General features: G+C 44.6%; 64 non-coding genes across 64 annotated transcripts; all 64 read right to left on the bottom strand.

The window, feature by feature from the left end:
• Positions 1 to 120: 120 nt before the first annotated feature.
• On the bottom strand, positions 121 to 239 carry LOC144402509 (5S ribosomal RNA). The gene has a single exon (XR_013464445.1). It is a non-coding gene; the product is annotated as a 5S ribosomal RNA (ribosomal RNA).
• A 117-nt stretch (positions 240 to 356) lies between these two features.
• Positions 357 to 475, bottom strand: LOC144395590 (5S ribosomal RNA). The gene has a single exon (XR_013457725.1). It is a non-coding gene; the product is annotated as a 5S ribosomal RNA (ribosomal RNA).
• Positions 476 to 591: 116 nt separating this feature from the next.
• On the bottom strand, positions 592 to 710 carry LOC144395589 (5S ribosomal RNA). The gene has a single exon (XR_013457724.1). It is a non-coding gene; the product is annotated as a 5S ribosomal RNA (ribosomal RNA).
• Positions 711 to 826: 116 nt separating this feature from the next.
• Positions 827 to 945, bottom strand: LOC144395588 (5S ribosomal RNA). Its single transcript, XR_013457723.1, has one exon. It is a non-coding gene; the product is annotated as a 5S ribosomal RNA (ribosomal RNA).
• Positions 946 to 1,061: 116 nt separating this feature from the next.
• LOC144389594 (5S ribosomal RNA) lies at positions 1,062 to 1,180 on the bottom strand. Its single transcript, XR_013453726.1, has one exon. It is a non-coding gene; the product is annotated as a 5S ribosomal RNA (ribosomal RNA).
• A 116-nt stretch (positions 1,181 to 1,296) lies between these two features.
• LOC144395587 (5S ribosomal RNA) lies at positions 1,297 to 1,415 on the bottom strand. The gene has a single exon (XR_013457722.1). It is a non-coding gene; the product is annotated as a 5S ribosomal RNA (ribosomal RNA).
• Positions 1,416 to 1,532: 117 nt separating this feature from the next.
• LOC144401370 (5S ribosomal RNA) lies at positions 1,533 to 1,651 on the bottom strand. The gene has a single exon (XR_013463305.1). It is a non-coding gene; the product is annotated as a 5S ribosomal RNA (ribosomal RNA).
• A 116-nt stretch (positions 1,652 to 1,767) lies between these two features.
• LOC144397927 (5S ribosomal RNA) lies at positions 1,768 to 1,886 on the bottom strand. Its single transcript, XR_013460074.1, has one exon. It is a non-coding gene; the product is annotated as a 5S ribosomal RNA (ribosomal RNA).
• Positions 1,887 to 2,003: 117 nt separating this feature from the next.
• LOC144402498 (5S ribosomal RNA) lies at positions 2,004 to 2,122 on the bottom strand. Its single transcript, XR_013464434.1, has one exon. It is a non-coding gene; the product is annotated as a 5S ribosomal RNA (ribosomal RNA).
• A 116-nt stretch (positions 2,123 to 2,238) lies between these two features.
• On the bottom strand, positions 2,239 to 2,357 carry LOC144395585 (5S ribosomal RNA). Its single transcript, XR_013457720.1, has one exon. It is a non-coding gene; the product is annotated as a 5S ribosomal RNA (ribosomal RNA).
• Positions 2,358 to 2,474: 117 nt separating this feature from the next.
• Positions 2,475 to 2,593, bottom strand: LOC144397326 (5S ribosomal RNA). The gene has a single exon (XR_013459472.1). It is a non-coding gene; the product is annotated as a 5S ribosomal RNA (ribosomal RNA).
• Positions 2,594 to 2,710: 117 nt separating this feature from the next.
• On the bottom strand, positions 2,711 to 2,829 carry LOC144402487 (5S ribosomal RNA). The gene has a single exon (XR_013464423.1). It is a non-coding gene; the product is annotated as a 5S ribosomal RNA (ribosomal RNA).
• A 116-nt stretch (positions 2,830 to 2,945) lies between these two features.
• Positions 2,946 to 3,064, bottom strand: LOC144395584 (5S ribosomal RNA). The gene has a single exon (XR_013457719.1). It is a non-coding gene; the product is annotated as a 5S ribosomal RNA (ribosomal RNA).
• Positions 3,065 to 3,181: 117 nt separating this feature from the next.
• LOC144401368 (5S ribosomal RNA) lies at positions 3,182 to 3,300 on the bottom strand. Its single transcript, XR_013463303.1, has one exon. It is a non-coding gene; the product is annotated as a 5S ribosomal RNA (ribosomal RNA).
• Positions 3,301 to 3,417: 117 nt separating this feature from the next.
• On the bottom strand, positions 3,418 to 3,536 carry LOC144399371 (5S ribosomal RNA). Its single transcript, XR_013461516.1, has one exon. It is a non-coding gene; the product is annotated as a 5S ribosomal RNA (ribosomal RNA).
• A 116-nt stretch (positions 3,537 to 3,652) lies between these two features.
• LOC144389593 (5S ribosomal RNA) lies at positions 3,653 to 3,771 on the bottom strand. The gene has a single exon (XR_013453725.1). It is a non-coding gene; the product is annotated as a 5S ribosomal RNA (ribosomal RNA).
• A 116-nt stretch (positions 3,772 to 3,887) lies between these two features.
• Positions 3,888 to 4,006, bottom strand: LOC144395583 (5S ribosomal RNA). The gene has a single exon (XR_013457718.1). It is a non-coding gene; the product is annotated as a 5S ribosomal RNA (ribosomal RNA).
• Positions 4,007 to 4,122: 116 nt separating this feature from the next.
• Positions 4,123 to 4,241, bottom strand: LOC144397926 (5S ribosomal RNA). The gene has a single exon (XR_013460073.1). It is a non-coding gene; the product is annotated as a 5S ribosomal RNA (ribosomal RNA).
• A 117-nt stretch (positions 4,242 to 4,358) lies between these two features.
• Positions 4,359 to 4,477, bottom strand: LOC144402476 (5S ribosomal RNA). Its single transcript, XR_013464412.1, has one exon. It is a non-coding gene; the product is annotated as a 5S ribosomal RNA (ribosomal RNA).
• Positions 4,478 to 4,594: 117 nt separating this feature from the next.
• LOC144395582 (5S ribosomal RNA) lies at positions 4,595 to 4,713 on the bottom strand. Its single transcript, XR_013457717.1, has one exon. It is a non-coding gene; the product is annotated as a 5S ribosomal RNA (ribosomal RNA).
• A 117-nt stretch (positions 4,714 to 4,830) lies between these two features.
• On the bottom strand, positions 4,831 to 4,949 carry LOC144401367 (5S ribosomal RNA). Its single transcript, XR_013463302.1, has one exon. It is a non-coding gene; the product is annotated as a 5S ribosomal RNA (ribosomal RNA).
• A 116-nt stretch (positions 4,950 to 5,065) lies between these two features.
• On the bottom strand, positions 5,066 to 5,184 carry LOC144401366 (5S ribosomal RNA). The gene has a single exon (XR_013463301.1). It is a non-coding gene; the product is annotated as a 5S ribosomal RNA (ribosomal RNA).
• A 116-nt stretch (positions 5,185 to 5,300) lies between these two features.
• Positions 5,301 to 5,419, bottom strand: LOC144389592 (5S ribosomal RNA). Its single transcript, XR_013453722.1, has one exon. It is a non-coding gene; the product is annotated as a 5S ribosomal RNA (ribosomal RNA).
• Positions 5,420 to 5,535: 116 nt separating this feature from the next.
• LOC144399549 (5S ribosomal RNA) lies at positions 5,536 to 5,654 on the bottom strand. Its single transcript, XR_013461695.1, has one exon. It is a non-coding gene; the product is annotated as a 5S ribosomal RNA (ribosomal RNA).
• A 117-nt stretch (positions 5,655 to 5,771) lies between these two features.
• Positions 5,772 to 5,890, bottom strand: LOC144398294 (5S ribosomal RNA). Its single transcript, XR_013460441.1, has one exon. It is a non-coding gene; the product is annotated as a 5S ribosomal RNA (ribosomal RNA).
• Positions 5,891 to 6,006: 116 nt separating this feature from the next.
• LOC144395581 (5S ribosomal RNA) lies at positions 6,007 to 6,125 on the bottom strand. Its single transcript, XR_013457716.1, has one exon. It is a non-coding gene; the product is annotated as a 5S ribosomal RNA (ribosomal RNA).
• Positions 6,126 to 6,242: 117 nt separating this feature from the next.
• LOC144389591 (5S ribosomal RNA) lies at positions 6,243 to 6,361 on the bottom strand. Its single transcript, XR_013453721.1, has one exon. It is a non-coding gene; the product is annotated as a 5S ribosomal RNA (ribosomal RNA).
• Positions 6,362 to 6,477: 116 nt separating this feature from the next.
• Positions 6,478 to 6,596, bottom strand: LOC144395580 (5S ribosomal RNA). Its single transcript, XR_013457715.1, has one exon. It is a non-coding gene; the product is annotated as a 5S ribosomal RNA (ribosomal RNA).
• A 116-nt stretch (positions 6,597 to 6,712) lies between these two features.
• On the bottom strand, positions 6,713 to 6,831 carry LOC144389588 (5S ribosomal RNA). The gene has a single exon (XR_013453718.1). It is a non-coding gene; the product is annotated as a 5S ribosomal RNA (ribosomal RNA).
• Positions 6,832 to 6,947: 116 nt separating this feature from the next.
• On the bottom strand, positions 6,948 to 7,066 carry LOC144395579 (5S ribosomal RNA). The gene has a single exon (XR_013457714.1). It is a non-coding gene; the product is annotated as a 5S ribosomal RNA (ribosomal RNA).
• A 117-nt stretch (positions 7,067 to 7,183) lies between these two features.
• On the bottom strand, positions 7,184 to 7,302 carry LOC144401365 (5S ribosomal RNA). Its single transcript, XR_013463300.1, has one exon. It is a non-coding gene; the product is annotated as a 5S ribosomal RNA (ribosomal RNA).
• Positions 7,303 to 7,418: 116 nt separating this feature from the next.
• LOC144395578 (5S ribosomal RNA) lies at positions 7,419 to 7,537 on the bottom strand. The gene has a single exon (XR_013457713.1). It is a non-coding gene; the product is annotated as a 5S ribosomal RNA (ribosomal RNA).
• Positions 7,538 to 7,653: 116 nt separating this feature from the next.
• LOC144395577 (5S ribosomal RNA) lies at positions 7,654 to 7,772 on the bottom strand. The gene has a single exon (XR_013457712.1). It is a non-coding gene; the product is annotated as a 5S ribosomal RNA (ribosomal RNA).
• Positions 7,773 to 7,888: 116 nt separating this feature from the next.
• LOC144395576 (5S ribosomal RNA) lies at positions 7,889 to 8,007 on the bottom strand. The gene has a single exon (XR_013457711.1). It is a non-coding gene; the product is annotated as a 5S ribosomal RNA (ribosomal RNA).
• Positions 8,008 to 8,124: 117 nt separating this feature from the next.
• LOC144401364 (5S ribosomal RNA) lies at positions 8,125 to 8,243 on the bottom strand. Its single transcript, XR_013463299.1, has one exon. It is a non-coding gene; the product is annotated as a 5S ribosomal RNA (ribosomal RNA).
• Positions 8,244 to 8,359: 116 nt separating this feature from the next.
• Positions 8,360 to 8,478, bottom strand: LOC144395574 (5S ribosomal RNA). The gene has a single exon (XR_013457709.1). It is a non-coding gene; the product is annotated as a 5S ribosomal RNA (ribosomal RNA).
• A 116-nt stretch (positions 8,479 to 8,594) lies between these two features.
• On the bottom strand, positions 8,595 to 8,713 carry LOC144395573 (5S ribosomal RNA). The gene has a single exon (XR_013457708.1). It is a non-coding gene; the product is annotated as a 5S ribosomal RNA (ribosomal RNA).
• A 117-nt stretch (positions 8,714 to 8,830) lies between these two features.
• Positions 8,831 to 8,949, bottom strand: LOC144389586 (5S ribosomal RNA). The gene has a single exon (XR_013453717.1). It is a non-coding gene; the product is annotated as a 5S ribosomal RNA (ribosomal RNA).
• Positions 8,950 to 9,065: 116 nt separating this feature from the next.
• Positions 9,066 to 9,184, bottom strand: LOC144389585 (5S ribosomal RNA). Its single transcript, XR_013453716.1, has one exon. It is a non-coding gene; the product is annotated as a 5S ribosomal RNA (ribosomal RNA).
• Positions 9,185 to 9,300: 116 nt separating this feature from the next.
• On the bottom strand, positions 9,301 to 9,419 carry LOC144395572 (5S ribosomal RNA). Its single transcript, XR_013457707.1, has one exon. It is a non-coding gene; the product is annotated as a 5S ribosomal RNA (ribosomal RNA).
• A 117-nt stretch (positions 9,420 to 9,536) lies between these two features.
• Positions 9,537 to 9,655, bottom strand: LOC144401363 (5S ribosomal RNA). The gene has a single exon (XR_013463298.1). It is a non-coding gene; the product is annotated as a 5S ribosomal RNA (ribosomal RNA).
• Positions 9,656 to 9,771: 116 nt separating this feature from the next.
• LOC144395571 (5S ribosomal RNA) lies at positions 9,772 to 9,890 on the bottom strand. Its single transcript, XR_013457706.1, has one exon. It is a non-coding gene; the product is annotated as a 5S ribosomal RNA (ribosomal RNA).
• Positions 9,891 to 10,006: 116 nt separating this feature from the next.
• Positions 10,007 to 10,125, bottom strand: LOC144395570 (5S ribosomal RNA). Its single transcript, XR_013457705.1, has one exon. It is a non-coding gene; the product is annotated as a 5S ribosomal RNA (ribosomal RNA).
• A 116-nt stretch (positions 10,126 to 10,241) lies between these two features.
• LOC144395569 (5S ribosomal RNA) lies at positions 10,242 to 10,360 on the bottom strand. Its single transcript, XR_013457704.1, has one exon. It is a non-coding gene; the product is annotated as a 5S ribosomal RNA (ribosomal RNA).
• Positions 10,361 to 10,477: 117 nt separating this feature from the next.
• On the bottom strand, positions 10,478 to 10,596 carry LOC144401362 (5S ribosomal RNA). The gene has a single exon (XR_013463297.1). It is a non-coding gene; the product is annotated as a 5S ribosomal RNA (ribosomal RNA).
• A 116-nt stretch (positions 10,597 to 10,712) lies between these two features.
• LOC144395568 (5S ribosomal RNA) lies at positions 10,713 to 10,831 on the bottom strand. The gene has a single exon (XR_013457703.1). It is a non-coding gene; the product is annotated as a 5S ribosomal RNA (ribosomal RNA).
• A 116-nt stretch (positions 10,832 to 10,947) lies between these two features.
• LOC144389584 (5S ribosomal RNA) lies at positions 10,948 to 11,066 on the bottom strand. Its single transcript, XR_013453715.1, has one exon. It is a non-coding gene; the product is annotated as a 5S ribosomal RNA (ribosomal RNA).
• A 116-nt stretch (positions 11,067 to 11,182) lies between these two features.
• LOC144395567 (5S ribosomal RNA) lies at positions 11,183 to 11,301 on the bottom strand. Its single transcript, XR_013457702.1, has one exon. It is a non-coding gene; the product is annotated as a 5S ribosomal RNA (ribosomal RNA).
• A 117-nt stretch (positions 11,302 to 11,418) lies between these two features.
• Positions 11,419 to 11,537, bottom strand: LOC144395566 (5S ribosomal RNA). Its single transcript, XR_013457700.1, has one exon. It is a non-coding gene; the product is annotated as a 5S ribosomal RNA (ribosomal RNA).
• A 116-nt stretch (positions 11,538 to 11,653) lies between these two features.
• On the bottom strand, positions 11,654 to 11,772 carry LOC144397925 (5S ribosomal RNA). The gene has a single exon (XR_013460072.1). It is a non-coding gene; the product is annotated as a 5S ribosomal RNA (ribosomal RNA).
• Positions 11,773 to 11,889: 117 nt separating this feature from the next.
• LOC144402464 (5S ribosomal RNA) lies at positions 11,890 to 12,008 on the bottom strand. The gene has a single exon (XR_013464400.1). It is a non-coding gene; the product is annotated as a 5S ribosomal RNA (ribosomal RNA).
• Positions 12,009 to 12,124: 116 nt separating this feature from the next.
• LOC144395565 (5S ribosomal RNA) lies at positions 12,125 to 12,243 on the bottom strand. Its single transcript, XR_013457699.1, has one exon. It is a non-coding gene; the product is annotated as a 5S ribosomal RNA (ribosomal RNA).
• Positions 12,244 to 12,360: 117 nt separating this feature from the next.
• Positions 12,361 to 12,479, bottom strand: LOC144401361 (5S ribosomal RNA). The gene has a single exon (XR_013463296.1). It is a non-coding gene; the product is annotated as a 5S ribosomal RNA (ribosomal RNA).
• A 116-nt stretch (positions 12,480 to 12,595) lies between these two features.
• On the bottom strand, positions 12,596 to 12,714 carry LOC144395563 (5S ribosomal RNA). The gene has a single exon (XR_013457697.1). It is a non-coding gene; the product is annotated as a 5S ribosomal RNA (ribosomal RNA).
• A 116-nt stretch (positions 12,715 to 12,830) lies between these two features.
• LOC144395562 (5S ribosomal RNA) lies at positions 12,831 to 12,949 on the bottom strand. Its single transcript, XR_013457696.1, has one exon. It is a non-coding gene; the product is annotated as a 5S ribosomal RNA (ribosomal RNA).
• Positions 12,950 to 13,065: 116 nt separating this feature from the next.
• Positions 13,066 to 13,184, bottom strand: LOC144389583 (5S ribosomal RNA). Its single transcript, XR_013453714.1, has one exon. It is a non-coding gene; the product is annotated as a 5S ribosomal RNA (ribosomal RNA).
• Positions 13,185 to 13,300: 116 nt separating this feature from the next.
• LOC144395561 (5S ribosomal RNA) lies at positions 13,301 to 13,419 on the bottom strand. Its single transcript, XR_013457695.1, has one exon. It is a non-coding gene; the product is annotated as a 5S ribosomal RNA (ribosomal RNA).
• A 117-nt stretch (positions 13,420 to 13,536) lies between these two features.
• On the bottom strand, positions 13,537 to 13,655 carry LOC144401360 (5S ribosomal RNA). Its single transcript, XR_013463295.1, has one exon. It is a non-coding gene; the product is annotated as a 5S ribosomal RNA (ribosomal RNA).
• Positions 13,656 to 13,771: 116 nt separating this feature from the next.
• Positions 13,772 to 13,890, bottom strand: LOC144395560 (5S ribosomal RNA). Its single transcript, XR_013457694.1, has one exon. It is a non-coding gene; the product is annotated as a 5S ribosomal RNA (ribosomal RNA).
• Positions 13,891 to 14,007: 117 nt separating this feature from the next.
• On the bottom strand, positions 14,008 to 14,126 carry LOC144401359 (5S ribosomal RNA). The gene has a single exon (XR_013463294.1). It is a non-coding gene; the product is annotated as a 5S ribosomal RNA (ribosomal RNA).
• A 116-nt stretch (positions 14,127 to 14,242) lies between these two features.
• LOC144395559 (5S ribosomal RNA) lies at positions 14,243 to 14,361 on the bottom strand. Its single transcript, XR_013457693.1, has one exon. It is a non-coding gene; the product is annotated as a 5S ribosomal RNA (ribosomal RNA).
• A 117-nt stretch (positions 14,362 to 14,478) lies between these two features.
• Positions 14,479 to 14,597, bottom strand: LOC144402453 (5S ribosomal RNA). Its single transcript, XR_013464389.1, has one exon. It is a non-coding gene; the product is annotated as a 5S ribosomal RNA (ribosomal RNA).
• Positions 14,598 to 14,713: 116 nt separating this feature from the next.
• LOC144391029 (5S ribosomal RNA) lies at positions 14,714 to 14,832 on the bottom strand. The gene has a single exon (XR_013454894.1). It is a non-coding gene; the product is annotated as a 5S ribosomal RNA (ribosomal RNA).
• Positions 14,833 to 14,949: 117 nt separating this feature from the next.
• On the bottom strand, positions 14,950 to 15,068 carry LOC144402442 (5S ribosomal RNA). Its single transcript, XR_013464378.1, has one exon. It is a non-coding gene; the product is annotated as a 5S ribosomal RNA (ribosomal RNA).
• Positions 15,069 to 15,099: the final 31 nt, after the last annotated feature.

Here is a 15,099-nt window from a genome sequence, read left to right as displayed (position 1 = left end):
AGCAACTGTATGTCCTCTTCCTAATCTTTTAAAATGTGTCTAAGGTTTTGGAGTTTTGATAATGAAAAAGGAGTCACTTTCTAATGCCTTCTCGATTTCTTCCAGAGAGAGAAATGAAAAAGCTTACGGCACCTGGGATTCCCAGGCGGTCTTCCATCCAAGTACTAACCAGGCCCTACTCTGCTTAGCTTCTGAGATCTGACGAGATCAGGCGGAGCCAGAGAGGTATGGCCGTAAGCAACTGTATGTCCTCTACCTAATCTTTTAAAATGTGTCAAAGGTTTTGGAGTTTTGATAATGAAAAAGGAGTCACTTTCTAAGGCCTTCTCTGTGTCTTTTACAGATCGAAATGAAAAAGCTTACAGCACCTGGGATTCCCAGGCGGTCTTCCATCCAAGTACTAACCAGGCCCTACTCTGCTTAGCTTCTGAGATCAGACGAGATCAGGCGGAGCCAGAGAGGTATGGCCGTAAGCAACTGTATGTCCTCTTCCTAATCTTTTAAAATGTGTCAAAGGTTTTGTAGTTTTGACAATGAAATGGAGTCACTTTCTAAGGCCTTCTCTGTGTCTTTTACAGATCGAAATGAAAAAGCTTACAGCACCTGGGATTCCCAGGCGGTCTTCCATCCAAGTACTAACCAGGCCCTACTCTGCTTAGCTTCTGAGATCAGACGAGATCAGGCGGAGCCAGAGAGGTATGGCCGTAAGCAACTGTATGTCCTCTTCCTAATCTTTTAAAATGTGTCAAAGGTTTTGTAGTTTTGACAATGAAATGGAGTCACTTTCTAAGGCCTTCTCTGTGTCTTTTACAGATCGAAATGAAAAAGCTTACAGCACCTGGGATTCCCAGGCGGTCTTCCATCCAAGTACTAACCAGGCCCTACTCTGCTTAGCTTCTGAGATCAGACGAGATCAGGCGGAGCCAGAGAGGTATGGCCGTAAGCAACTGTATGTCCTCTACCTAATCTTTTAAAATGTGTCAAAGGTTTTGTAGTTTTGACAATTAAATGGAGTCACTTTCTAAGGCCTTCTCTGTGTCTTTTACAGATCGAAATGAAAAAGCTTACAGCACCTGGGATTCCCAGGCGGTCTTCCATCCAAGTACTAACCAGGCCCTACTCTGCTTAGCTTCTGAGATCTGACGAGATCAGGCGGAGCCAGAGAGGTATGGCCGTAAGCAACTGTATGTCCTCTACCTAATCTTTTAAAATGTGTCAAAGGTTTTGGAGTTTTGACAATGAAATGGAGTCACTTTCTAAGTTCTTCTCTGTGTCTTTTACAGATCGAAATAAAAAAGCTTACAGCACCTGGGATTCCCAGGCGGTCTTCCATCCAAGTACTAACCAGGCCCTACTCTGCTTAGCTTCTGAGATCAGACGAGATCAGGCGGAGCCAGAGAGGTATGGCCGTAAGCAACTGTATGTCCTCTTCCTAATCTTTTAAAATGTGTCAAAGGTTTTGGAGTTTTGATAATGAAAAAGGAGTCACTTTCTAAGGCCTTCTCGATTTCTTCCAGAGAGAGAAATGAAAAAGCTTACGGCACCTGGGATTCCCAGGCGGTCTTCCATCCAAGTACTAACCAGGCCCTACTCTGCTTAGCTTCTGAGATCAGACGAGATCAGGCGGAGCCAGAGAGGTATGGCCGTAAGCAACTGTATGTCCTCTTCCTAATCTTTTAAAATGTGTCAAAGGTTTTGTAGTTTTGACAATGAAATGGAGTCACTTTCTAAGGCCTTCTCTGTGTCTTTTACAGATCGAAATGAAAAAGCTTACAGCACCTGGGATTCCCAGGCGGTCTTCCATCCAAGTACTAACCAGGCCCTACTCTGCTTAGCTTCTGAGATCAGACGAGATCAGGCAGAGCCAGAGAGGTATGGCCGTAAGCAACTGTATGTCCTCTTCCTAATCTTTTAAAATGTGTCAAAGGTTTTGGAGTTTTGATAATGAAAAAGGAGTCACTTTCTAAGGCCTTCTCGATTTCTTCCAGAGAGAAAAATGAAAAAGCTTACGGCACCTGGGATTCCCAGGCGGTCTTCCATCCAAGTACTAACCAGGCCCTACTCTGCTTAGCTTCTGAGATCTGACGAGATCAGGCGGAGCCAGAGAGGTATGGCCGTAAGCAACTGTATGTCCTCTTCCTAATCTTTTAAAATGTGTCAAAGGTTTTGTAGTTTTGACAATGAAATGGAGTCACTTTCTAAGGCCTTCTCTGTGTCTTTTACAGATCGAAATGAAAAAGCTTACAGCACCTGGGATTCCCAGGCGGTCTTCCATCCAAGTACTAACCAGGCCCTACTCTGCTTAGCTTCTGAGATCAGACGAGATCAGGCGGAGCCAGAGAGGTATGGCCGTAAGCAACTGTATGTCCTCTTCCTAATCTTTTAAAATGTTTCAAAGGTTTTGGAGTTTTGATAATGAAAAAGGAGTCACTTTCTAATGCCTTCTCGATTTCTTCCAGAGAGAGAAATGAAAAAGCTTACGGCACCTGGGATTCCCAGGCGGTCTTCCATCCAAGTACTAACCAGGCCCTACTCTGCTTAGCTTCTGAGATCAGACGAGATCAGGCAGAGCCAGAGAGGTATGGCCGTAAGCAACTGTATGTCCTCTTCCTAATCTTTTAAAATGTGTCAAAGGTTTTGGAGTTTTGATAATGAAAAAGGAGTCACTTTCTAAGGCCTTCTCGATTTCTTCCAGAGAGAAAAATGAAAAAGCTTACGGCACCTGGGATTCCCAGGCGGTCTTCCATCCAAGTACTAACCAGGCCCTACTCTGCTTAGCTTCTGAGATCTGACGAGATCAGGCGGAGCCAGAGAGGTATGGCCGTAAGCAACTGTATGTCCTCTTCCTAATCTTTTAAAATGTGTCAAAGGTTTTGTAGTTTTGACAATGAAATGGAGTCACTTTCTAAGGCCTTCTCTGTGTCTTTTACAGATCGAAATGAAAAAGCTTACAGCACCTGGGATTCCCAGGCGGTCTTCCATCCAAGTACTAACCAGGCCCTACTCTGCTTAGCTTCTGAGATCAGACGAGATCAGGCGGAGCCAGAGAGGTATGGCCGTAAGCAACTGTATGTCCTCTTCCTAATCTTTTAAAATGTGTCAAAGGTTTTGGAGTTTTGATAATGAAAAAGGAGTCACTTTCTAATGCCTTCTCGATTTCTTCCAGAGAGAGAAATGAAAAAGCTTACGGCACCTGGGATTCCCAGGCGGTCTTCCATCCAAGTACTAACCAGGCCCTACTCTGCTTAGCTTCTGAGATCAGACGAGATCAGGCGGAGCCAGAGAGGTATGGCCGTAAGCAACTGTATGTCCTCTTCCTAATCTTTTAAAATGTGTCAAAGGTTTTGGAGTTTTGATAATGAAAAAGGAGTCACTTTCTAATGCCTTCTCGATTTCTTCCAGAGAGAGAAATGAAAAAGCTTACGGCACCTGGGATTCCCAGGCTGTCTTCCATCCAAGTACTAACCAGGCCCTACTCTGCTTAGCTTCTGAGATCAGACGAGATCAGGCGGAGCCAGAGAGGTATGGCCGTAAGCAACTGTATGTCCTCTTCCTAATCTTTTAAAATGTGTCAAAGGTTTTGTAGTTTTGACAATGAAATGGAGTCACTTTCTAAGGCCTTCTCTGTGTCTTTTACAGATCGAAATGAAAAAGCTTACAGCACCTGGGATTCCCAGGCGGTCTTCCATCCAAGTACTAACCAGGCCCTACTCTGCTTAGCTTCTGAGATCTGACGAGATCAGGCGGAGCCAGAGAGGTATGGCCGTAAGCAACTGTATGTCCTCTACCTAATCTTTTAAAATGTGTCAAAGGTTTTGGAGTTTTGACAATGAAATGGAGTCACTTTCTAAGTTCTTCTCTGTGTCTTTTACAGATCGAAATAAAAAAGCTTACAGCACCTGGGATTCCCAGGCGGTCTTCCATCCAAGTACTAACCAGGCCCTACTCTGCTTAGCTTCTGAGATCAGACGAGATCAGGCGGAGCCAGAGAGGTATGGCCGTAAGCAACTGTATGTCCTCTTCCTAATCTTTTAAAATGTGTCAAAGGTTTTGTAGTTTTGACAAAGAAATGGAGTCACTTTCTAAGGCCTTCTCTGTGTCTTTTACAGATCGAAATGAAAAAGCTTACAGCACCTGGGATTCCCAGGCGGTCTTCCATCCAAGTACTAACCAGGCCCTACTCTGCTTAGCTTCTGAGATCAGACGAGATCAGGCAGAGCCAGAGAGGTATGGCCGTAAGCAACTGTATGTCCTCTTCCTAATCTTTTAAAATGTGTCTAAGGTTTTGGAGTTTTGATAATGAAAAAGGAGTCACTTTCTAATGCCTTCTCGATTTCTTCCAGAGAGAGAAATGAAAAAGCTTACGGCACCTGGGATTCCCAGGCGGTCTTCCATCCAAGTACTAACCAGGCCCTACTCTGCTTAGCTTCTGAGATCTGACGAGATCAGGCGGAGCCAGAGAGGTATGGCCGTAAGCAACTGTATGTCCTCTACCTAATCTTTTAAAATGTGTCAAAGGTTTTGGAGTTTTGATAATGAAAAAGGAGTCACTTTCTAAGGCCTTCTCTGTGTCTTTTACAGATCGAAATGAAAAAGCTTACAGCACCTGGGATTCCCAGGCGGTCTTCCATCCAAGTACTAACCAGGCCCTACTCTGCTTAGCTTCTGAGATCAGACGAGATCAGGCGGAGCCAGAGAGGTATGGCCGTAAGCAACTGTATGTCCTCTTCCTAATCTTTTAAAATGTGTCAAAGGTTTTGGAGTTTTGATAATGAAAAAGGAGTCACTTTCTAATGCCTTCTCGATTTCTTCCAGAGAGAGAAATGAAAAAGCTTACGGCACCTGGGATTCCCAGGCGGTCTTCCATCCAAGTACTAACCAGGCCCTACTCTGCTTAGCTTCTGAGATCAGACGAGATCAGGCGGAGCCAGAGAGGTATGGCCGTAAGCAACTGTATGTCCTCTACCTAATCTTTTAAAATGTGTCAAAGGTTTTGTAGTTTTGACAATGAAATGGAGTCACTTTCTAAGGCCTTCTCTGTGTCTTTTACAGATAGAAATGAAAAAGCTTACGGCACCTGGGATTCCCAGGCGGTCTTCCATCCAAGTACTAACCAGGCCCTACTCTGCTTAGCTTCTGAGATCAGACGAGATCAGGCGGAGCCAGAGAGGTATGGCCGTAAGCAACTGTATGTCCTCTACCTAATCTTTTAAAATGTGTCAAAGGTTTTGTAGTTTTGACAATTAAATGCAGTCACTTTCTAAGGCCTTCTCTGTGTCTTTTACAGATCGAAATGAAAAAGCTTACAGCACCTGGGATTCCCAGGCGGTCTTCCATCCAAGTACTAACCAGGCCCTACTCTGCTTAGCTTCTGAGATCTGACGAGATCAGGCGGAGCCAGAGAGGTATGGCCGTAAGCAACTTTATGTCCTCTACCTAATCTTTTAAAATGTGTCAAAGGTTTTGGAGTTTTGACAATGAAATGGAGTCACTTTCTAAGTTCTTCTCTGTGTCTTTTACAGATCGAAATAAAAAAGCTTACAGCACCTGGGATTCCCAGGCGGTCTTCCATCCAAGTACTAACCAGGCCCTACTCTGCTTAGCTTCTGAGATCAGACAAGATCAGGCGGAGCCAGAGAGATATGGCCGTAAGCAACTGTATGTCCTCTTCCTAATCTTTTAAAATGTGTCAAAGGTTTTGGAGTTTTGATAATGAAAAAGGAGTCACTTTCTAATGCCTTCTCGATTTCTTCCAGAGAGAGAAATGAAAAATCTTACGGCACCTGGGATTCCCAGGCGGTCTTCCATCCAAGTACTAACCAGGCCCTACTCTGCTTAGCTTCTGAGATCTGACGAGATCAGGCGGAGCCAGAGAGGTATGGCCGTAAGCAACTGTATGTCCTCTACCTAATCTTTTAAAATGTGTCAAAGGTTTTGTAGTTTTGACAATTAAATGGAGTCACTTTCTAAGGCCTTCTCTGTGTCTTTTACAGATCGAAATGAAAAAGCTTACAGCACCTGGGATTCCCAGGCGGTCTTCCATCCAAGTACTAACCAGGCCCTACTCTGCTTAGCTTCTGAGATCAGACGAGATCAGGCGGAGCCAGAGAGGTATGGCCGTAAGCAACTGTATGTCCTCTTCCTAATCTTTTAAAATGTGTCAAAGGTTTTGGAGTTTTGATAATGAAAAAGGAGTCACTTTCTAATGCCTTCTCGATTTCTTCCAGAGAGAGAAATGAAAAAGCTTACAGCACCTGGGATTCCCAGGCGGTCTTCCATCCAAGTACTAACCAGGCCCTACTCTGCTTAGCTTCTGAGATCTGACGAGATCAGGCGGAGCCAGAGAGGTATGGCCGTAAGCAACTGTATGTCCTCTTCCTAATCTTTTAAAATGTGTCAAAGGTTTTGTAGTTTTGACAATGAAATGGAGTCACTTTCTAAGGCCTTCTCTGTGTCTTTTACAGATCGAAATGAAAAAGCTTACAGCACCTGGGATTCCCAGGCGGTCTTCCATCCAAGTACTAACCAGGCCCTACTCTGCTTAGCTTCTGAGATCAGACGAGATCAGGCGGAGCCAGAGAGGTATGGCCGTAAGCAACTGTATGTCCTCTTCCTAATCTTTTAAAATGTGTCAAAGGTTTTGTAGTTTTGACAAAGAAATGGAGTCACTTTCTAAGGCCTTCTCTGTGTCTTTTACAGATCGAAATGAAAAAGCTTACAGCACCTGGGATTCCCAGGCGGTCTTCCATCCAAGTACTAACCAGGCCCTACTCTGCTTAGCTTCTGAGATCTGACGAGATCAGGCGGAGCCAGAGAGGTATGGCCGTAAGCAACTGTATGTCCTCTTCCTAATCTTTTAAAATGTGTCAAAGGTTTTGTAGTTTTGACAATGAAATGGAGTCACTTTCTCAGGCCTTCTCTGTGTCTTTTACAGATCGAAATGAAAAAGCTTACAGCACCTGGGATTCCCAGGCGGTCTTCCATCCAAGTACTAACCAGGCCCTACTCTGCTTAGCTTCTGAGATCAGACGAGATCAGGCGGAGCCAGAGAGGTATGGCCGTAAGCAACTGTATGTCCTCTTCCTAATCTTTTAAAATGTGTCAAAGGTTTTGGAGTTTTGATAATGAAAAAGGAGTCACTTTCTAAGGCCTTCTCGATTTCTTCCAGAGAGAGAAATGAAAAAGCTTACGGCACCTGGGATTCCCAGGCGGTCTTCCATCCAAGTACTAACCAGGCCCTACTCTGCTTAGCTTCTGAGATCAGACGAGATCAGGCGGAGCCAGAGAGGTATGGCCGTAAGCAACTGTATGTCCTCTTCCTAATCTTTTAAAATGTGTCAAAGGTTTTGTAGTTTTGACAATGAAATGGAGTCACTTTCTAAGGCCTTCTCTGTGTCTTTTACAGATCGAAATGAAAAAGCTTACAGCACCTGGGATTCCCAGGCGGTCTTCCATCCAAGTACTAACCAGGCCCTACTCTGCTTAGCTTCTGAGATCAGACGAGATCAGGCGGAGCCAGAGAGGTATGGCCGTAAGCAACTGTATGTCCTCTTCCTAATCTTTTAAAATGTGTCAAAGGTTTTGTAGTTTTGACAAAGAAATGGAGTCACTTTCTAAGGCCTTCTCTGTGTCTTTTACAGATCGAAATGAAAAAGCTTACAGCACCTGGGATTCCCAGGCGGTCTTCCATCCAAGTACTAACCAGGCCCTACTCTGCTTAGCTTCTGAGATCAGACGAGATCAGGCGGAGCCAGAGAGGTATGGCCGTAAGCAACTGTATGTCCTCTTCCTAATCTTTTAAAATGTGTCAAAGGTTTTGTAGTTTTGACAATGAAATGGAGTCACTTTCTCAGGCCTTCTCTGTGTCTTTTACAGATCGAAATGAAAAAGCTTACAGCACCTGGGATTCCCAGGCGGTCTTCCATCCAAGTACTAACCAGGCCCTACTCTGCTTAGCTTCTGAGATCAGACGAGATCAGGCGGAGCCAGAGAGGTATGGCCGTAAGCAACTGTATGTCCTCTTCCTAATCTTTTAAAATGTGTCAAAGGTTTTGGAGTTTTGATAATGAAAAAGGAGTCACTTTCTAAGGCCTTCTCGATTTCTTCCAGAGAGAGAAATGAAAAAGCTTACGGCACCTGGGATTCCCAGGCGGTCTTCCATCCAAGTACTAACCAGGCCCTACTCTGCTTAGCTTCTGAGATCAGACGAGATCAGGCGGAGCCAGAGAGGTATGGCCGTAAGCAACTGTATGTCCTCTTCCTAATCTTTTAAAATGTGTCAAAGGTTTTGTAGTTTTGACAATGAAATGGAGTCACTTTCTAAGGCCTTCTCTGTGTCTTTTACAGATCGAAATGAAAAAGCTTACAGCACCTGGGATTCCCAGGCGGTCTTCCATCCAAGTACTAACCAGGCCCTACTCTGCTTAGCTTCTGAGATCAGACGAGATCAGGCGGAGCCAGAGAGGTATGGCCGTAAGCAACTGTATGTCCTCTTCCTAATCTTTTAAAATGTGTCAAAGGTTTTGTAGTTTTGACAATGAAATGGAGTCACTTTCTAAGGCCTTCTCTGTGTCTTTTACAGATCGAAATGAAAAAGCTTACAGCACCTGGGATTCCCAGGCGGTCTTCCATCCAAGTACTAACCAGGCCCTACTCTGCTTAGCTTCTGAGATCAGACGAGATCAGGCGGAGCCAGAGAGGTATGGCCGTAAGCAACTGTATGTCCTCTTCCTAATCTTTTAAAATGTGTCAAAGGTTTTGGAGTTTTGATAATGAAAAAGGAGTCACTTTCTAATGCCTTCTCGATTTCTTCCAGAGAGAGAAATGAAAAAGCTTACAGCACCTGGGATTCCCAGGCGGTCTTCCATCCAAGTACTAACCAGGCCCTACTCTGCTTAGCTTCTGAGATCTGACGAGATCAGGCGGAGCCAGAGAGGTATGGCCGTAAGCAACTGTATGTCCTCTTCCTAATCTTTTAAGATGTGTCAAAGGTTTTGTAGTTTTGACAAAGAAATGGAGTCACTTTCTAAGGCCTTCTCTGTGTCTTTTACAGATCGAAATGAAAAAGCTTACAGCACCTGGGATTCCCAGGCGGTCTTCCATCCAAGTACTAACCAGGCCCTACTCTGCTTAGCTTCTGAGATCTGACGAGATCAGGCGGAGCCAGAGAGGTATGGCCGTAAGCAACTGTATGTCCTCTTCCTAATCTTTTAAAATGTGTCAAAGGTTTTGTAGTTTTGACAATGAAATGGAGTCACTTTCTCAGGCCTTCTCTGTGTCTTTTACAGATCGAAATGAAAAAGCTTACAGCACCTGGGATTCCCAGGCGGTCTTCCATCCAAGTACTAACCAGGCCCTACTCTGCTTAGCTTCTGAGATCAGACGAGATCAGGCGGAGCCAGAGAGGTATGGCCGTAAGCAACTGTATGTCCTCTTCCTAATCTTTTAAAATGTGTCAAAGGTTTTGGAGTTTTGATAATGAAAAAGGAGTCACTTTCTAAGGCCTTCTCGATTTCTTCCAGAGAGAGAAATGAAAAAGCTTACGGCACCTGGGATTCCCAGGCGGTCTTCCATCCAAGTACTAACCAGGCCCTACTCTGCTTAGCTTCTGAGATCAGACGAGATCAGGCGGAGCCAGAGAGGTATGGCCGTAAGCAACTGTATGTCCTCTTCCTAATCTTTTAAAATGTGTCAAAGGTTTTGTAGTTTTGACAATGAAATGGAGTCACTTTCTAAGGCCTTCTCTGTGTCTTTTACAGATCGAAATGAAAAAGCTTACAGCACCTGGGATTCCCAGGCGGTCTTCCATCCAAGTACTAACCAGGCCCTACTCTGCTTAGCTTCTGAGATCAGACGAGATCAGGCGGAGCCAGAGAGGTATGGCCGTAAGCAACTGTATGTCCTCTTCCTAATCTTTTAAAATGTGTCAAAGGTTTTGTAGTTTTGACAATGAAATGGAGTCACTTTCTAAGGCCTTCTCTGTGTCTTTTACAGATCGAAATGAAAAAGCTTACAGCACCTGGGATTCCCAGGCGGTCTTCCATCCAAGTACTAACCAGGCCCTACTCTGCTTAGCTTCTGAGATCAGACGAGATCAGGCGGAGCCAGAGAGGTATGGCCGTAAGCAACTGTATGTCCTCTTCCTAATCTTTTAAAATGTGTCAAAGGTTTTGTAGTTTTGACAATGAAATGGAGTCACTTTCTCAGGCCTTCTCTGTGTCTTTTACAGATCGAAATGAAAAAGCTTACAGCACCTGGGATTCCCAGGCGGTCTTCCATCCAAGTACTAACCAGGCCCTACTCTGCTTAGCTTCTGAGATCAGACGAGATCAGGCGGAGCCAGAGAGGTATGGCCGTAAGCAACTGTATGTCCTCTTCCTAATCTTTTAAAATGTGTCAAAGGTTTTGGAGTTTTGATAATGAAAAAGGAGTCACTTTCTAAGGCCTTCTCGATTTCTTCCAGAGAGAGAAATGAAAAAGCTTACGGCACCTGGGATTCCCAGGCGGTCTTCCATCCAAGTACTAACCAGGCCCTACTCTGCTTAGCTTCTGAGATCAGACGAGATCAGGCGGAGCCAGAGAGGTATGGCCGTAAGCAACTGTATGTCCTCTTCCTAATCTTTTAAAATGTGTCAAAGGTTTTGTAGTTTTGACAATGAAATGGAGTCACTTTCTAAGGCCTTCTCTGTGTCTTTTACAGATCAAAATGAAAAAGCTTACAGCACCTGGGATTCCCAGGCGGTCTTCCATCCAAGTACTAACCAGGCCCTACTCTGCTTAGCTTCTGAGATCAGACGAGATCAGGCGGAGCCAGAGAGGTATGGCCGTAAGCAACTGTATGTCCTCTTCCTAATCTTTTAAAATGTGTCAAAGGTTTTGTAGTTTTGACAAAGAAATGGAGTCACTTTCTAAGGCCTTCTCTGTGTCTTTTACAGATCGAAATGAAAAAGCTTACAGCACCTGGGATTCCCAGGCGGTCTTCCATCCAAGTACTAACCAGGCCCTACTCTGCTTAGCTTCTGAGATCTGACGAGATCAGGCGGAGCCAGAGAGGTATGGCCGTAAGCAACTGTATGTCCTCTTCCTAATCTTTTAAAATGTGTCAAAGGTTTTGTAGTTTTGACAATGAAATGGAGTCACTTTCTCAGGCCTTCTCTGTGTCTTTTACAGATCGAAATGAAAAAGCTTACAGCACCTGGGATTCCCAGGCGGTCTTCCATCCAAGTACTAACCAGGCCCTACTCTGCTTAGCTTCTGAGATCAGACGAGATCAGGCGGAGCCAGAGAGGTATGGCCGTAAGCAACTGTATGTCCTCTTCCTAATCTTTTAAAATGTGTCAAAGGTTTTGGAGTTTTGATAATGAAAAAGGAGTCACTTTCTAAGGCCTTCTCGATTTCTTCCAGAGAGAGAAATGAAAAAGCTTACAGCACCTGGGATTCCCAGGCGGTCTTCCATCCAAGTACTAACCAGGCCCTACTCTGCTTAGCTTCTGAGATCAGACGAGATCAGGCGGAGCCAGAGAGGTATGGCCGTAAGCAACTGTATGTCCTCTTCCTAATCTTTTAAAATGTGTCAAAGGTTTTGTAGTTTTGACAATGAAATGGAGTCACTTTCTAAGGCCTTCTCTGTGTCTTTTACAGATCGAAATGAAAAAGCTTACAGCACCTGGGATTCCCAGGCGGTCTTCCATCCAAGTACTAACCAGGCCCTACTCTGCTTAGCTTCTGAGATCAGACGAGATCAGGCAGAGCCAGAGAGGTATGGCCGTAAGCAACTGTATGTCCTCTTCCTAATCTTTTAAAATGTGTCAAAGGTTTTGGAGTTTTGATAATGAAAAAGGAGTCACTTTCTAAGGCCTTCTCGATTTCTTCCAGAGAGAAAAATGAAAAAGCTTACGGCACCTGGGATTCCCAGGCGGTCTTCCATCCAAGTACTAACCAGGCCCTACTCTGCTTAGCTTCTGAGATCTGACGAGATCAGGCGGAGCCAGAGAGGTATGGCCGTAAGCAACTGTATGTCCTCTTCCTAATCTTTTAAAATGTGTCAAAGGTTTTGTAGTTTTGACAATGAAATGGAGTCACTTTCTAAGGCCTTCTCTGTGTCTTTTACAGATCGAAATGAAAAAGCTTACAGCACCTGGGATTCCCAGGCGGTCTTCCATCCAAGTACTAACCAGGCCCTACTCTGCTTAGCTTCTGAGATCAGACGAGATCAGGCGGAGCCAGAGAGGTATGGCCGTAAGCAACTGTATGTCCTCTTCCTAATCTTTTAAAATGTGTCAAAGGTTTTGGAGTTTTGATAATGAAAAAGGAGTCACTTTCTAATGCCTTCTCGATTTCTTCCAGAGAGAGAAATGAAAAAGCTTACGGCACCTGGGATTCCCAGGCGGTCTTCCATCCAAGTACTAACCAGGCCCTACTCTGCTTAGCTTCTGAGATCAGACGAGATCAGGCGGAGCCAGAGAGGTATGGCCGTAAGCAACTGTATGTCCTCTTCCTAATCTTTTAAAATGTGTCAAAGGTTTTGTAGTTTTGACAATGAAATGGAGTCACTTTCTAAGGCCTTCTCTGTGTCTTTTACAGATCGAAATGAAAAAGCTTACAGCACCTGGGATTCCCAGGCGGTCTTCCATCCAAGTACTAACCAGGCCCTACTCTGCTTAGCTTCTGAGATCAGACGAGATCAGGCGGAGCCAGAGAGGTATGGCCGTAAGCAACTGTATGTCCTCTTCCTAATCTTTTAAAATGTGTCAAAGGTTTTGTAGTTTTGACAATGAAATGGAGTCACTTTCTAAGGCCTTCTCTGTGTCTTTTACAGATCGAAATGAAAAAGCTTACAGCACCTGGGATTCCCAGGCGGTCTTCCATCCAAGTACTAACCAGGCCCTACTCTGCTTAGCTTCTGAGATCAGACGAGATCAGGCGGAGCCAGAGAGGTATGGCCGTAAGCAACTGTATGTCCTCTTCCTAATCTTTTAAAATGTGTCAAAGGTTTTGTAGTTTTGACAAAGAAATGGAGTCACTTTCTAAGGCCTTCTCTGTGTCTTTTACAGATCGAAATGAAAAAGCTTACAGCACCTGGGATTCCCAGGCGGTCTTCCATCCAAGTACTAACCAGGCCCTACTCTGCTTAGCTTCTGAGATCTGACGAGATCAGGCGGAGCCAGAGAGGTATGGCCGTAAGCAACTGTATGTCCTCTTCCTAATCTTTTAAAATGTGTCAAAGGTTTTGTAGTTTTGACAATGAAATGGAGTCACTTTCTAAGGCCTTCTCTGTGTCTTTTACAGATCGAAATGAAAAAGCTTACAGCACCTGGGATTCCCAGGCGGTCTTCCATCCAAGTACTAACCAGGCCCTACTCTGCTTAGCTTCTGAGATCAGACGAGATCAGGCGGAGCCAGAGAGGTATGGCCGTAAGCAACTGTATGTCCTCTTCCTAATCTTTTAAAATGTGTCAAAGGTTTTGGAGTTTTGATAATGAAAAAGGAGTCACTTTCTAAGGCCTTCTCGATTTCTTCCAGAGAGAGAAATGAAAAAGCTTACGGCACCTGGGATTCCCAGGCGGTCTTCCATCCAAGTACTAACCAGGCCCTACTCTGCTTAGCTTCTGAGATCAGACGAGATCAGGCGGAGCCAGAGAGGTATGGCCGTAAGCAACTGTATGTCCTCTTCCTAATCTTTTAAAATGTGTCAAAGGTTTTGTAGTTTTGACAATGAAATGGAGTCACTTTCTAAGGCCTTCTCTGTGTCTTTTACAGATCGAAATGAAAAAGCTTACAGCACCTGGGATTCCCAGGCGGTCTTCCATCCAAGTACTAACCAGGCCCTACTCTGCTTAGCTTCTGAGATCAGACGAGATCAGGCGGAGCCAGAGAGGTATGGCCGTAAGCAACTGTATGTCCTCTTCCTAATCTTTTAAAATGTGTCAAAGGTTTTGGAGTTTTGATAATGAAAAAGGAGTCACTTTCTAATGCCTTCTCGATTTCTTCCAGAGAGAGAAATGAAAAAGCTTACGGCACCTGGGATTCCCAGGCGGTCTTCCATCCAAGTACTAACCAGGCCCTACTCTGCTTAGCTTCTGAGATCAGACGAGATCAGGCGGAGCCAGAGAGGTATGGCCGTAAGCAACTGTATGTCCTCTACCTAATCTTTTAAAATGTGTCAAAGGTTTTGGAGTTTTGACAATGAAATGGAGTCACTTTCTAAGTTCTTCTCTGTGTCTTTTACAGATCGAAATAAAAAAGCTTACAGCACCTGGGATTCCCAGGCGGTCTTCCATCCAAGTACTAACCAGGCCCTACTCTGCTTAGCTTCTGAGATCAGACGAGATCAGGCGGAGCCAGAGAGGTATGGCCGTAAGCAACTGTATGTCCTCTTCCTAATCTTTTAAAATGTGTCAAAGGTTTTGGAGTTTTGATAATGAAAAAGGAGTCACTTTCTAATGCCTTCTCGATTTCTTCCAGAGAGAGAAATGAAAAAGCTTACGGCACCTGGGATTCCCAGGCGGTCTTCCATCCAAGTACTAACCAGGCCCTACTCTGCTTAGCTTCTGAGATCTGACGAGATCAGGCGGAGCCAGAGAGGTATGGCCGTAAGCAACTGTATGTCCTCTACCTAATCTTTTAAAATGTGTCAAAGGTTTTGTAGTTTTGACAATTAAATGGAGTCACTTTCTAAGGCCTTCTCTGTGTCTTTTACAGATCGAAATGAAAAAGCTTACAGCACCTGGGATTCCCAGGCGGTCTTCCATCCAAGTACTAACCAGGCCCTACTCTGCTTAGCTTCTGAGATCAGACGAGATCAGGCGAAGCCAGAGAGGTATGGCCGTAAGCAACTGTATGTCCTCTTCCTAATATTTTAAAATGTGTCAAAGGTTTTGGAGTTTAGATAATGAAAAAGGAGTCACTTTCTAATGCCTTCTCGATTTCTTCCAGAGAGAGAAATGAAAAAGCTTACGGCACCTGGGATTCCCAGGCGGTCTTCCATCCAAGTACTAACCAGGCCCTACTCTGCTTAGCTTCTGAGATCTGACGAGATCAGGCGGAGCCAGAGAGGTATGGCCGTAAGCAACTGCATGTCCTCTTCCTAATCTTTTAAAA

Source organism: Gasterosteus aculeatus, chromosome 2 (assembly GCF_964276395.1).
Source record: "Gasterosteus aculeatus chromosome 2, fGasAcu3.hap1.1, whole genome shotgun sequence".
Classification (NCBI taxonomy): Eukaryota; Metazoa; Chordata; class Actinopteri; order Perciformes; family Gasterosteidae; genus Gasterosteus; species Gasterosteus aculeatus.
The sequence above is the reverse complement of the archived record's forward strand: the minus strand, read 5'-3'. Positions and strand labels throughout refer to the sequence as shown.